At 47.2% G+C, this 11363-nt stretch overlaps 1 pseudogene; it reads left to right on the top strand.

The window, feature by feature from the left end:
• LOC106592467 (LARGE xylosyl- and glucuronyltransferase 1-like) overlaps positions 1-11363 on the top strand; it is a 182305-nt pseudogene that overhangs the window by 83053 nt on the left and 87889 nt on the right.

Raw genomic sequence — 11363 nt, 5'->3', positions numbered from 1 at the left:
TATATCCAGAGGGTTTCATGTTGTTCTGTGTGTTTATATCCAGAGGGTTTCATGTTGTTCTGTGTGTTTATATCCAGAGGGTTTCATGTTGTTCTGTGTGTTTATATCCAGAGGGTTTCATGTTGTTCTGTGTGTTTATATCCAGAGGGTTTCATGTTGTTCTGTGTGTTTATATCCAGAGGGTTTCATGTTGTTCTGTGTGTTTATATCCAGAGGGTTTCATGTTGTTCTGTGTGTTTATATCCAGAGGGTTTCATGTTGTTCTGTGTGTTTATATCCAGAGGGTTTCATGTTGTTCTGTGTGTTTATATCCAGAGGGTTTCATGTTGTTCTGTGTGTTTATATCCAGAGGGTTTCATGTTGTTCTGTGTGTTTATATCCAGAGGGTTTCATGTTGTTCTGTGTGTTTATATCCAGAGGGTTTCATGTTGTTCTGTGTGTTTATATCCAGAGGGTTTCATGTTGTTCTGTGTGTTTATATCCAGAGGGTTTCATGTTGTTCTGTGTGTTTATATCCAGAGGGTTTCATGTTGTTCTGTGTGTTTATATCCAGAGGGTTTCATGTTGTTCTGTGTGTTTATATCCAGAGGGTTTCATGTTGTTCTGTGTGTTTATATCCAGAGGGTTTCATGTTGTTCTGTGTGTTTATATCCAGAGGGTTTCATGTTGTTCTGTGTGTTTATATCCAGAGGGTTTCATGTTGTTCTGTGTGTTTATATCCAGAGGTTTCATGTTGTTCTGTGTGTTTATATCCAGAGGGTTTCATGTTGTTCTGTGTGTTTATATCCAGAGGGTTTCATGTTGTTCTGTGTGTTTATATCCAGAGGTTTCATGTTGTTCTGTGTGTTTATATCCAGAGGGTTTCATGTTGTTCTGTGTGTTTATATCCAGAGGGTTTCATGTTGTTCTGTGTGTTTATATCCAGAGGGTTTCATGTTGTTCTGTGTGTTTATATCCAGAGGGTTTCATGTTGTTCTGTGTGTTTATATCCAGAGGGTTTCGTGTTGTTCTGTGTGTTTATATCCAGAGGGTTTCATGTTGTTCTGTGTGTTTATATCCAGAGGGTTTCATGTTGTTCTGTGTGTTTATATCCAGAGGGTTTCATGTTGTTCTGTGTGTTTATATCCAGAGGGTTTCATGTTGTTCTGTGTGTTTATATCCAGAGGGTTTCATGTTGTTCTGTGTGTTTATATCCAGAGGGTTTCATGTTGTTCTGTGTGTTTATATCCAGAGGGTTTCATGTTGTTCTGTGTGTTTATATCCAGAGGGTTTCATGTTGTTCTGTGTGTTTATATCCAGAGGGTTTCATGTTGTTCTGTGTGTTTATATCCAGAGGTTTCATGTTGTTCTGTGTGTTTATATCCAGAGGGTTTCATGTTGTTCTGTGTGTTTATATCCAGAGGGTTTCATGTTGTTCTGTGTGTTTATATCCAGAGGTTTCATGTTGTTCTGTGTGTTTATATCCAGAGGGTTTCATGTTGTTCTGTGTGTTTATATCCAGAGGGTTTCATGTTGTTCTGTGTGTTTATATCCAGAGGGTTTCATGTTGTTCTGTGTGTTTATATCCAGAGGGTTTCATGTTGTTCTGTGTGTTTATATCCAGAGGGTTTCATGTTGTTCTGTGTGTTTATATCCAGAGGGTTTCGTGTTGTTCTGTGTGTTTATATCCAGAGGGTTTCATGTTGTTCTGTGTGTTTATATCCAGAGGGTTTCATGTTGTTCTGTGTGTTTATATCCAGAGGGTTTCATGTTGTTCTGTGTGTTTATATCCAGAGGGTTTCATGTTGTTCTGTGTGTTTATATCCAGAGGGTTTCATGTTGTTCTGTGTGTTTATATCCAGAGGGTTTCATGTTGTTCTGTGTGTTTATATCCAGAGGGTTTCGTGTTGTTCTGTGTGTTTATATCCAGAGGGTTTCATGTTGTTCTGTGTGTTTATATCCAGAGGTTTCATGTTGTTCTGTGTGTTTATATCCAGAGGGTTTCATGTTGTTCTGTGTGTTTATATCCAGAGGGTTTCATGTTGTTCTGTGTGTTTATATCCAGAGGTTTCATGTTGTTCTGTGTGTTTATATCCAGAGGGTTTCATGTTGTTCTGTGTGTTTATATCCAGAGGGTTTCATGTTGTTCTGTGTGTTTATATCCAGAGGGTTTCATGTTGTTCTGTGTGTTTATATCCAGAGGGTTTCATGTTGTTCTGTGTGTTTATATCCAGAGGGTTTCATGTTGTTCTGTGTGTTTATATCCAGAGGGTTTCATGTTGTTCTGTGTGTTTATATCCAGAGGGTTTCATGTTGTTCTGTGTGTTTATATCCAGAGGGTTTCATGTTGTTCTGTGTGTTTATATCCAGAGGGTTTCATGTTGTTCTGTGTGTTTATATCCAGAGGGTTTCATGTTGTTCTGTGTGTTTATATCCAGAGGGTTTCATGTTGTTCTGTGTGTTTATATCCAGAGGGTTTCATGTTGTTCTGTGTGTTTATATCCAGAGGGTTTCATGTTGATTTCTATTTCTACTTCAAAGTATTGCGCTTATGGTCTGAGTCTCACCTTCTCCTTCCCTCCTTGTGTGTGTGTGTGTGTGTGTGTGTGTGTGTGTGTGTGTGTGTGTGTGTGTGTGTGTGTGTGTGTGTGTGTGTGTGTGTGTGTGTGTGTGTGTGTGTGTGTGTGTGTTGTGTTTTGCAGGCGAAACCCTCTCCACTTCCACATCATAACAGACTCTACTGCCCAGCAGATTCTAGCGTCTCTGTTCCACACCTGGATGGTCCCTGCTGTCAGGGTGGACTTCTACGACGCAGACGAACTCAAGGTGAGACACACACGTCTACAGCTCACTTCCCAAAACAACTTCTCCTCATGTGATCAACAATAAGAGAGATTCTGCACCTTCGTCTTTCTCCAACTGATCTCCTCAAACATTCACATCCTCATCCTCTGTCCTCAACAAGACTGTCTGGTTCGTGTGTGTTAATACCTGAGGTGTCGTGGATCCTCAACAAGACTGTCTGGTTCGTGTGTGTTAATACCTGAGGTGTCATGGATCCTCAACAAGACTGTCTGGTTCGTGTGTGTTAATACCTGAGGTGTCGTGGTTCCTCAACAAGACTGTCTGGTTCGTGTGTGTTAATACCTGAGGTGTCGTGGTTCCTCAACAAGACTGTCTGGTTCGTGTGTGTTAATACCTGAGGTGTCATGGATCCTCAACAAGACTGTCTGGTTCGTGTGTGTTAATACCTGAGGTGTCATGGATCCTCAACAAGACTGTCTGGTTCGTGTGTGTTAATACCTGAGGTGTCGTGGTTCCTCAATAAGACTGTCTGGTACGTGTGTGTTAATACCACCCTCTACCTCCTTCTCTTCTGTCAGGCTGAGGTGTCGTGGATCCCCAACAAGCATTACTCAGGTATCTACGGTCTGATGAAGCTGGTGCTCACCAAGACCTTACCTCCAGACCTGCAGAAAGTCATCGTCCTGGACACAGATATCACCTTCGCTACGGACATCGCTGAGCTCTGGGCCGTCTTCCACAAGTTCAAAGGTGAGGCTACTGCATCATTTCCTGTTGGGGTGTAGTCATTGTGCTTCCTGTTGCTTCTGCTAAAGGGCTTGTATTCGTTAGGACCCGCTAGCAAAACTAAAATGAGTGTTTCTTATTGGACAAGGTCAGTTAGTCCCTCCCTATTTCAAATAAGTGTTCTTCTGTTAGGGAAAGGGGGGTACCTAGTCAGTTGGAAAGGAAAGGGGGATACCTAGTCAGTTGGAAAGGAAAGGGGGATACCTAGTCAGTTGGAAAGGGGGATACCTAGTCAGTTGGAAAAGGGGGATACCTAGTCAGTTGGAAAGGAAAGGGGGATACCTAGTCAGTTGGAAAGGAAAGGGGGATACCTAGTCAGTTGGAAAGGGGGGATACCTAGTCAGTTGGAAAGGGGGATACCTAGTCAGTTGGAAAGGAAAGGGGGATACCTAGTCAGTTGGAAAGGAAAGGGGGATACCTAGTCAGTTGGAAAGGAAAGGGGGATACCTAGTCAGTTGGAAAGGGGGATACCTAGTCAGTTGGAAAGGGGGGATACCTAGTCAGTTGGAAAGGAAAGGGGGATACCTAGTCAGTTGGAAAGGGGGATACCTAGTCAGTTGGAAAGGAAAGGGGGATACCTAGTCAGTTGGAAAGGGGGGATACCTAGTCAGTTGGAAAGGGGGGGATACCTAGTCAGTTGGAAAGGAAAGGGGGGTACCTAGTCAGTTGGAAAGGAAAGGGGGATACCTAGTCAGTTGGAAAGGGGGGATACCTAGTCAGTTGGAAAGGAAAGGGGAGATACCTAGTCAGTTGGAAAGGAAAGGGGGGATACCTAGTCAGTTGGAAAGGAAAGGGGGGATACCTAGTCAGTTGGAAAGGAAAGGGGGATACCTAGTCAGTTGGAAAGGAAAGGGGGGATACCTAGTCAGTTGGAAAGGAAAGGGGGGATACCTAGTCAGTTGGAAAGGAAAGGGGGATACCTAGTCAGTTGGAAAGGAAAGGGGGGATACCTAGTCAGTTGGAAAAGGGGGATACCTAGTCAGTTGGAAAGGAAAGGGGGATACCTAGTCAGTTGGAAAGGGGGGATACCTAGTCAGTTGGAAAGGAAAGGGGGATACCTAGTCAGTTGGAAAGGGGAAAGGGGGGTACCTAGTCAGTTGGAAAGGGGGATACCTAGTCAGTTGGAAAGGGGGGATACCTAGTCAGTTGGAAAGGGGGGGTACCTAGTCAGTTGGAAAGGGGGATAGCTAGTCAGTTGGAAAGGGGAAAGGGGGATACCTAGTCAGTTGGAAAGGGGGATACCTAGTCAGTTGTAAAGGAAAGGGGGATACCTAGTCAGTTGGAAAGGGGGATAGCTAGTCAGTTGGAAAGGGGGGATACCTAGTCAGTTGGAAAGGGGGGTACCTAGTCAGTTGTAAAGGAAAGGGGGATACCTAGTCAGTTGGAAAGGGGGATACCTAGTCAGTTGGAAAGGGGGATACCTAGTCAGTTGGAAAGGGGGATACCTAGTCAGTTGGAAAGGAAAGGGGGGATACCTAGTCAGTTGGAAAGGAAAGGGGGGTACCTAGTCAGTTGGAAAGGGGGATACCTAGTCAGTTGGAAAGGAAAGGGGGGTAACTAGTCAGTTGGAAAGGGGGATACCTAGTCAGTTGGAAAGGGGGGATACCTAGTCAGTTGGAAAGGGGGATACCTAGTCAGTTGGAAAGGAAAGGGGGATACCTAGTCAGTTGGAAAGGGGGGATACCTAGTCAGTTGGAAAGGGGGGGTACCTAGTCAGTTGGAAAGGAAAGGGGGATACCTAGTCAGTTGGAAAGGGGGGTACCTAGTCAGTTGGAAAGGAAAGGGGGATATCTAGTCAGTTGGAAAGGAAAGGGGGATACCTAGTCAGTTGGAAAGGAAAGGGGGTACCTAGTCAGTTCGAAAAGAAAGGGGGATACCTAGTCAGTTGGAAAGGAAAGGGGGGATACCTAGTCAGTTGGAAAGGGGGGGTACCTAGTCAGTTGGAAAGGGGAATACCTAGTCAGTTGGAAAGGGGGATACCTAGTCAGTTGGAAAGGAAAGGGGGGATACCTAGTCAGTTGGAAAGGGGGATACCTAGTCAGTTGGAAAGGAAAGGGGGGATACCTAGTCAGTTGGAAAGGGGGATACCTATTCAGTTGGAAAAGGGGGTACCTAGTCAGTTGGAAAGGAAAGGGGGATACCTAGTCAGTTGGAAAGGGGGATACCTAGTCAGTTGGAAAGGAAAGGGGGATACCTAGTCAGTTGGAAAGGAAAGGGGGATACCTAGTCAGTTGGAAAGGGGGGTACCTAGTCAGTTGGAAAGGAAAGGGGGATACCTAATCAGTTGGAAAAGGGGGATACCTAGTCAGTTGGAAAGGGGGGGTACCTAGTCAGTTGGAAAGGGGGATACCTAGTCAGTTGGAAAGGAAAGGGGGATACCTAGTCAGTTGGAAAGGGGGGATACCTAGTCAGTTGGAAAGGGGGGTACCTAGTCAGTTGGAAAGGAAAGGGGGATACCTAGTCAGTTGGAAAGGAAAGGGGGGATACCTAGTCAGTTGGAAAGGAAAGGGGGATACCTAGTCAGTTGGAAAGGAAAGGGGGATACCTAGTCAGTTGGAAAGGAAAGGGGGGATACCTAGTCAGTTGGAAAGGGGGGATACCTAGTCAGTTGGAAAGGAAAGGGGGATACCTAGTCAGTTGGAAAGGAAAGGGGGATACCTAGTCAGTTGGAAAGGAAAGGGGGATACCTAGTCAGTTGGAAAGGGGGATACCTAGTCAGTTGGAAAGGGGGATACCTAGTCAGTTGGAAAGGAAAGGGGGATACCTAGTCAGTTGGAAAGGAAAGGGGGATACCTAGTCAGTTGGAAAGGAAAGGGGGATACCTAGTCAGTTGGAAAGGGGGATACCTAGTCAGTTGGAAAGGGGGATACCTAGTCAGTTGGAAAGGAAAGGGGGGATACCTAGTCAGTTGGAAAGGGGGATACCTAGTCAGTTGGAAAGGAAAGGGGGATACCTAGTCAGTTGGAAAGGGGGGATACCTAGTCAGTTGGAAAGGGGGGGATACCTAGTCAGTTGGAAAGGAAAGGGGGGGTACCTAGTCAGTTGGAAAGGAAAGGGGGATACCTAGTCAGTTGGAAAGGGGGGATACCTAGTCAGTTGGAAAGGGGAGATACCTAGTCAGTTGGAAAGGAAAGGGGGGGATACCTAGTCAGTTGGAAAGGAAAGGGGGATACCTAGTCAGTTGGAAAGGAAAGGGGGGATACCTAGTCAGTTGGAAAGGAAAGGGGGGATACCTAGTCAGTTGGAAAGGAAAGGGGGGGATACCTAGTCAGTTGGAAAGGAAAGGGGGATACCTAGTCAGTTGGAAAGGAAAGGGGGGATACCTAGTCAGTTGGAAAGGAAAGGGGGGATACCTAGTCAGTTGGAAAGGAAAGGGGGGATACCTAGTCAGTTGGAAAGGAAAGGGGGATACCTAGTCAGTTGGAAAGGGGGGATACCTAGTCAGTTGGAAAGGAAAGGGGGATACCTAGTCAGTTGGAAAGGGGAAAGGGGGGTACCTAGTCAGTTGGAAAGGGGGATACCTAGTCAGTTGGAAAGGGGGATACCTAGTCAGTTGGAAAGGGGGGTACCTAGTCAGTTGGAAAGGGGGATAGCTAGTCAGTTGGAAAGGGGAAAGGGGGGATACCTAGTCAGTTGGAAAGGGGGATACCTAGTCAGTTGTAAAGGAAAGGGGGATACCTAGTCAGTTGGAAAGGGGGATAGCTAGTCAGTTGGAAAGGGGGGGATACCTAGTCAGTTGGAAAGGGGGGGGTACCTAGTCAGTTGTAAAGGAAAGGGGGATACCTAGTCAGTTGGAAAGGGGGATACCTAGTCAGTTGGAAAGGGGGATACCTAGTCAGTTGGAAAGGGGGATACCTAGTCAGTTGGAAAGGAAAGGGGGATACCTAGTCAGTTGGAAAGGAAAGGGGGGTACCTAGTCAGTTGGAAAGGGGGATACCTAGTCAGTTGGAAAGGAAAGGGGGGTAACTAGTCAGTTGGAAAGGGGGATACCTAGTCAGTTGGAAAGGGGGATACCTAGTCAGTTGGAAAGGGGGATACCTAGTCAGTTGGAAAGGAAAGGGGGATACCTAGTCAGTTGGAAAGGGGGGATACCTAGTCAGTTGGAAAGGGGGGTACCTAGTCAGTTGGAAAGGAAAGGGGGGATACCTAGTCAGTTGGAAAGGGGGGTACCTAGTCAGTTGGAAAGGAAAGGGGGATATCTAGTCAGTTGGAAAGGAAAGGGGGATACCTAGTCAGTTGGAAAGGAAAGGGGGGTACCTAGTCAGTTCGAAAAGAAAGGGGGATACCTAGTCAGTTGGAAAGGAAAGGGGGGATACCTAGTCAGTTGGAAAGGGGGTACCTAGTCAGTTGGAAAGGGGAATACCTAGTCAGTTGGAAAGGGGGATACCTAGTCAGTTGGAAAGGAAAGGGGGGGATACCTAGTCAGTTGGAAAGGGGGATACCTAGTCAGTTGGAAAGGAAAGGGGGGATACCTAGTCAGTTGGAAAGGGGGATACCTATTCAGTTGGAAAGGGGGGTACCTAGTCAGTTGGAAAGGAAAGGGGGATACCTAGTCAGTTGGAAAGGGGGATACCTAGTCAGTTGGAAAGGAAAGGGGGATACCTAGTCAGTTGGAAAGGAAAGGGGGATACCTAGTCAGTTGGAAAGGGGGGTACCTAGTCAGTTGGAAAGGAAAGGGGGATACCTAGTCAGTTGGAAAGGGGGATACCTAGTCAGTTGGAAAGGGGGGTACCTAGTCAGTTGGAAAGGGGGGATACCTAGTCAGTTGGAAAGGAAAGGGGGATACCTAGTCAGTTGGAAAGGGGGGATACCTAGTCAGTTGGAAAGGGGGGTACCTAGTCAGTTGGAAAGGAAAGGGGGATACCTAGTCAGTTGGAAAGGAAAGGGGGGATACCTAGTCAGTTGGAAAGGAAAGGGGGATACCTAGTCAGTTGGAAAGGAAAGGGGGATACCTAGTCAGTTGGAAAGGAAAGGGGGATACCTAGTCAGTTGGAAAGGGGGGATACCTAGTCAGTTGGAAAGGGGGATACCTAGTCAGTTGGAAAGGAAAGGGGGGATACCTAGTCAGTTGGAAAGGAAAGGGGGATACCTAGTCAGTTGGAAAGGAAAGGGGGATACCTAGTCAGTTGGAAAGGGGGATACCTAGTCAGTTGGAAAGGAAAGGGGGATACCTAGTCAGTTGGAAAGGAAAGGGGGATACCTAGTCAGTTGGAAAGGGGGGTACCTAGTCAGTTGGAAAGGAAAGGGGGATACCTAGTCAGTTGGAAAGGGGGGATACCTAGTCAGTTGGAAAGGGGGGTACCTAGTCAGTTGGAAAGGGGGATACCTAGTCAGTTGGAAAGGAAAGGGGGGATACCTAGTCAGTTGGAAAGGGGGGATACCTAGTCAGTTGGAAAGGGGGTACCTAGTCAGTTGGAAAGGAAAGGGGGGATACCTAGTCAGTTGGAAAGGAAAGGGGGATACCTAGTCAGTTGGAAAGGAAAGGGGGATACCTAGTCAGTTGGAAAGGAAAGGGGGGGATACCTAGTCAGTTGGAAAGGAAAGGGGGATACCTAGTCAGTTGGAAAGGAAAGGGGGGGATACCTAGTCAGTTGGAAAGGAAAGGGGGGTACCTAGTCAGTTGGAAAGGAAAGGGGGGTACCTAGTCAGTTGGAAAGGAAAGGGGGTACCTAGTCAGTTGGAAAGGGGGGATACCTAGTCAGTTGGAAAGGGGGGATACCTAGTCAGTTGGAAAGGAAAGGGGGGATACCTAGTCAGTTGGAAAGGAAAGGGGGGTACCTAGTCAGTTGGAAAGGAAAGGGGGGTACCTAGTCAGTTGGAAAGGAAAGGGGGGGTACCTAGTCAGTTGGAAAGGAAAGGGGGGTACCTAGTCAGTTGGAAAGGAAAGGGGGGTACCTAGTCAGTTGGAAAGGGGGGGATACCTAGTCAGTTGGAAAGGAAAGGGGGGATACCTAGTCAGTTGGAAAGGAAAGGGGGGGATACCTAGTCAGTTGGAAAGGAAAGGGGGTACCTAGTCAGTTGGAAAGGAAAGGGGGGATACCTAGTCAGTTGGAAAGGAAAGGGGGGATACCTAGTCAGTTGGAAAGGAAAGGGGGATACCTAGTCAGTTGGAAAGGAAAGGGGGGGTAACTAGTCAGTTGGAAAGGGGGATACCTAGTCAGTTGGAAAGGGGGATACCTAGTCAGTTGGAAAGGGGGATACCTAGTCAGTTGGAAAGGAAAGGGGGATACCTAGTCAGTTGGAAAGGGGGGATACCTAGTCAGTTGGAAAGGGGGGTACCTAGTCAGTTGGAAAGGAAAGGGGGATACCTAGTCAGTTGGAAAGGGGGATACCTAGTCAGTTGGAAAGGAAAGGGGGATACCTAGTCAGTTGGAAAGGAAAGGGGGATACCTAGTCAGTTGGAAAGGAAAGGGGGGTACCTAGTCAGTTCGAAAAGAAAGGGGGATACCTAGTCAGTTGGAAAGGAAAGGGGGGATACCTAGTCAGTTGGAAAGGGGGGTACCTAGTCAGTTGGAAAGGGGAATACCTAGTCAGTTGGAAAGGGGGGATACCTAGTCAGTTGGAAAGGAAAGGGGGATACCTAGTCAGTTGGAAAGGGGGGATACCTATTCAGTTGGAAAAGGGGGTACCTAGTCAGTTGGAAAGGAAAAGGGGGATACCTAGTCAGTTGGAAAGGAAAGGGGGATACCTAGTCAGTTGGAAAGGAAAGGGGGATACCTAGTCAGTTGGAAAGGGGGATACCTAGTCAGTTGGAAAGGGGGGTACCTAGTCAGTTGGAAAGGGGGGATACCTAGTCAGTTTGAAAGGAAAGGGGGATACCTAGTCAGTTGGAAAGGGGGATACCTAGTCAGTTGGAAAGGGGGGTACCTAGTCAGTTGGAAAGGGGGATACCTAGTCAGTTGGAAAGAAAAGGGGGATACCTAGTCAGTTGGAAAGGGGGATACCTAGTCAGTTGGAAAGGGGGGATACCTAGTCAGTTGGAAAGGGGGGTACCTAGTCAGTTGGAAAGGAAAGGGGGGATACCTAGTCAGTTGGAAAGGAAAGGGGGGGATACCTAGTCAGTTGGAAAGGAAAGGGGGATACCTAGTCAGTTGGAAAGGAAAGGGGGATACCTAGTCAGTTGGAAAGGAAAGGGGGATACCTAGTCAGTTGGAAAGGGGGATACCTAGTCAGTTGGAAAGGGGGATACCTAGTCAGTTGGAAAGGAAAGGGGGGATACCTAGTCAGTTGGAAAGGAAAGGGGGGATACCTAGTCAGTTGGAAAGGAAAGGGGGATACCTAGTCAGTTGGAAAGGGGGATACCTAGTCAGTTGGAAAGGGGGATACCTAGTCAGTTGGAAAGGAAAGGGGGATACCTAGTCAGTTGGAAAGGGGGATACCTAGTCAGTTGGAAAGGGGGGTACCTAGTCAGTTGGAAAGGAAAGGGGGATACCTAGTCAGTTGGAAAGGGGGGATACATAGTCAGTTGGAAAGGGGGGTACCTAGTCAGTTGGAAAGGGGGATACCTAGTCAGTTGGAAAGGAAAGGGGGATACCTAGTCAGTTGGAAAGGGGGGATACCTAGTCAGTTGGAAAGGGGGGTACCTAGTCAGTTGGAAAGGAAAAGGGGGATACCTAGTCAGTTGGAAAGGAAAGGGGGGATACCTAGTCAGTTGGAAAGGAAAGGGGGATACCTAGTCAGTTGGAAAGGAAAGGGGGATACCTAGTCAGTTGGAAAGGGGGGGATACCTAGTCAGTTGGAAAGGGGGATACCTAGTCAGTTGGAAAGGAAAGGGGGGATACCTAGTCAGTTGG

This window comes from Salmo salar, chromosome ssa17 (assembly GCF_905237065.1).
Source record: "Salmo salar chromosome ssa17, Ssal_v3.1, whole genome shotgun sequence".
NCBI lineage: Eukaryota > Metazoa > Chordata > Actinopteri > Salmoniformes > Salmonidae > Salmo > Salmo salar.
Note: the sequence above shows the minus strand (reverse complement) of the source record. Positions and strands in the feature narration are given on the sequence as shown.